Genomic DNA, 4,073 nt, shown 5'->3' on the forward strand with positions numbered 1-4,073 from the left:
TCTTGACGGCAAGTGGTCCGCTACAGAGGTCAGCGCGTCGATCAACGTCCTGTAGGGTCGCAGACATCCACGACTTGCGAACCCGAGGCCCTGTTTTCCAAGAGTTGACACGCCCGGGTCTAAAGCGCTCGAGTGGCCCCAAGACGTCCACGAGAGGGTACATCGCCGAAGGGTGCTGCTAGCGAGGACGTGGCCCTGGTTTACTCACGCTTGGCTGTTTTCAAGGTGAGCTCAGCCTCATTCCAACTGCCACTGAGCAGCGAGTTGCGAGGCCGTAGTCATCTCCAATCATCATCATCATCACCATCACCATCACCATCACCGTCATTTGAGTTTCCTGAACCGTTGTTGCCGGTATGTACTGCACATCGCGCAGAGCATCACAATCAACGCAATGTGATTAATAAAGCGAGTACAGTAGCACTCAGGCATAGCGCAGAGGTGTGAGCCGAGATGTATGCTACATGTTACACTCTCAGTTCGGCAGCCCTCTCGTCCTGCACAAGCACTGCACGCAGTCCAGAGAACGTGTCCCCGAGAGACTCGAGAGAATTGTTCATTGCGGTCACACACGCCTGGGCCTTCTCAGCACGACCTCGGTTGAATTCAGGGCAATAGAAGAAGGCGACGGCTTCCACGATCCTGGAGGTGAGCGGTCCCAGGGCCTCAATGTAGCTTTTCACATTGGGGCCCAGGGATTCATCACTTTGCACGTAGTAGCCCGGTGCGGGCTGCGGGGACGAGGGCGGCTGGGATCCAAAAGAGAACGGCTCCAGGTCACACGGGATCTCAACGCGCCTCAAACCGTGGTTGACAGCAACTATCATCTTAACCAACATGTCGCCGCGCTCGTCAACACCGCTTGAAATGGCGATCGGGTACCCCGTGCCTCCTTGGGGCCAACCGTTATGAGCATAGTCTGCCAACTCCATGCACGAACTAGTGCCCCTGATGCACTCGACCGTCTTGGATATCAAGTGCATGCTGTCCAGGGTCGAGGTCAGCCCCGAGAGTGAACCTTGGACCGATGGGGATGTGGTGGTGATCTTGTGCACGGGCTTACCGTGAAGCCACTTGTCTTCTTCTCCCGTGAGCATGGGCTTCCCGAGCCAGCGACTCGCTTCTGATACGCTTTGGAGAACAGTGGAGTGCCTAGATCCGTTGACCGGTACTGTCACAGAGATCCTAGCGCGATGCTGAGCCCCGCTAATGTAGCGGTGGTAACCGGGGCGCTGGTTCTCCCCGTGGTCTATGTCTTGTTCGTCTTCTCGGTGTACACCAAAGGAGGTAAACCTGAGATTGTTGCTCCTCACAACCGTGTCCGGCGAATGGACACAGATTGTCTCCCTGTCGTGATCGACAAAGGCCACCATGTCCTTGTAGTTCAGGTTGACAACCTGCGCACCATGCGGAATGACCTTGATCGTCTCAATAGTGTTGTGGGCAACGAGCTCGCCGGCGATGGGCGACGGAGCGCCTACGTTCATGTCCGAGGACAAGCCCAATCGCAGGTTCGACATCTCGGAAACCGGCGCAAAGCTTTTGACCGGAGACATGCCCTCGGTCACGCGTAGGAAGAACATACCCCCTTGTAGCTTATAAACTCCGTCCACGTGAGCGTACGAGTGTCCGCCGTCTCCGAATGCCGGGTCTCTCGTATACCGGTAATGTAGGGTCTGGAGCCTTGCGACAGCCGAGTCGATTGTACGTGAGAGCTCCGTGAAGGTTGGCTCGCGTGCAGAGGTGCCAATGGTGTAGTCGAGGTATCCCAGCGAATATCTACGCACTCCCCACTTGGCCATGTCCTCGATGATGCCGGTGAGGTCACGCATTGAGTAGTGGACCCTGGCAGAGGCCCCGGTCCCGTCCTTTCCACTGTGTCTGTTGAGCAGATTCATGTGAGCGCAGCTCTGGAGCACGTAGTCGGCCGAGGGCACCGAGACCACAATCCCCGCGCGGTTGTTCGATCTCGTGCACAGCTCCTCGAACATCACGAGTCCTATTCTCTCCCGGTGGCATTCGTCACGCGGCATCTTGATGGCATATTCCTCCAGCGCGTCTCCCACGGTCCAGCGAGCAGGCCTCACTTGTTCACAACCCGTGTAGAGACTCGTGGTAAACACAGATATGGTGTCCAGGTTAAGGAAAGCCCTGTGTAACGACACAAGCAGGCCTAACTCCCGTAACACAGACTCAGCTTTCTCCTGCTCAGGCGACAAGGTGCCATCCAACGCTCCTCCTACACTGTTTGCGTGATAAAAAATTAGCTGTCTTCCTGCACTGTTCAGTATGACCGATGGGCTATAGCTGTTGGGGCAGACAAGGATGATTTTGTCTTCTTCGTCCCGGCACACACTGCAGCTCTTAGGGAACGGTGGAGCCTCACGACAATCAGGAAAGGGATCGTTGCCATCTTTCCGGTACAGGAGGTTGTCGTCCCAGTCGTATATTTCTGCCAGTCCAGAACAGCGCTCCTTACTACCACTACATTCAAGGCGATCGTACTCTAAATCGTACGCTCTGGCCCGTATGACCTCCGCGATCATGTCTGCCGACAGCCCGGGGATCAACTCTAACTTGGAGCCATATAGATTGTTGATCGTAGCAAAGTCTGACGACTTTACGCCTAGGTTCACGTCGATGACCACCACTGTCGGAGCGCGCCCCTCCGGCGAGTGTATGGTCAATATCCAGTCCAGTACAGCGGCGATCTCTTCCTGGCGTGGCGTGACTCGGCTAGAGTGGTGTAAAAATCTGAACTTCACGCCACTCCTCTCTCCCCAGCCTCGGCGGATGACAGCGTGCAAGGTGTCCACGGCCGCGAGTGCCATGTACAGCTTGGGCGTCTTTGCATTGTCCTTGTTCGAAAAGGATCGTACGGCTAGAGACAAGTACTGTGCACCGAGACCCGGTGCTCGGTCTTGTATCAAGATGTCAAACTCCACCAACACGACGCTACATCGCAGCACGTCCAGAGGCGCAGACGGTGCGTCTCGTCTCAGTCCAGACGAGACGGTGGTGAAAATGTCCATCTTGACTAGACAGAAGCTTTCAGTCGTGGCGGGGACCGAACCGTACAGAACCCTACCCGCGCTCCTCATCGAGGTGTCAGGTTGCTCGCGTGTGATTGCCAGAGTCCAGTCGTTCTTATTACCCTCGACTCCTTTTGACAGGTGAGCGAACGGGGTCGAGAGACACGTGGGTGAGCACAGGCCTTCGGGGTGGATGTAGTCCAGTAGCGCTCGGCTGCAATTGCAGGCCGGGCTCAGCTTGGGTTTCCAGATACAGTTGACACTGAGCTGGGCAGATATTCCCATCGCGGTCCTGTGCTGTTTGTCACTAAGGGCAACGTAGGCTTGCAATGTGTCGAACAGGCCGCAGTGGAAGCTTTCCACGACCAGCGAGATGTCCAGCGTGTCCACCAAGAAGCCACTTGACGGGTCCCGTTTTGTCCAATCGAGGACTCTGGTAATGTTGTATCGTGAGTTGTACTTCTCAACCTTCTTCTCGTTTGCTGCAAACACTAACCTGCTCCCAAAGCTACCCGTGTGCCACGTGAGCTGGTTGAATGTTTACCTGTCAGACATGCCCATGGGGATAGTGATTTTGGTGGGTATGATGACCGTGTCGTGTTCCGCTAGCCACAATGGATTGGATTGCGTGAACTCGATGGACACCTCGGGTCCCGGATATTGCTGGCCGAGTAGCGGTTTTGCCACAGTCTCGTATATGAGGTTTGCCAATTCGTAGGATGACATTTTGTTCAACATGTAGTAAATTTTCTCGAACAACATACCCGTACACATGGGCTGGTACTCAAAGTTGCACCCACACGTGTTTGGTTCCAGCCTGGAGAATTCAACGCACATATTATCAAGAACCTCCTCTGGCATGTCCCGGAGCCCCACCACGGTCAGTCTATCGAGCGTGTTGAGAAACACCTTGGATTCTATCCTCTGTGCGAAACCCCCCGGTGCCACGTAATCCCTCCGGTGTCCACATATTGTGTCATGCCAGGACGTTCCGGCGAGTATCACACTCTGACCTTCGGGACATGGCAGACTGTGTGGCTT

This window comes from Sander lucioperca, chromosome 11, assembly GCF_008315115.2.
Source record: "Sander lucioperca isolate FBNREF2018 chromosome 11, SLUC_FBN_1.2, whole genome shotgun sequence".
Classification (NCBI taxonomy): Eukaryota; Metazoa; Chordata; class Actinopteri; order Perciformes; family Percidae; genus Sander; species Sander lucioperca.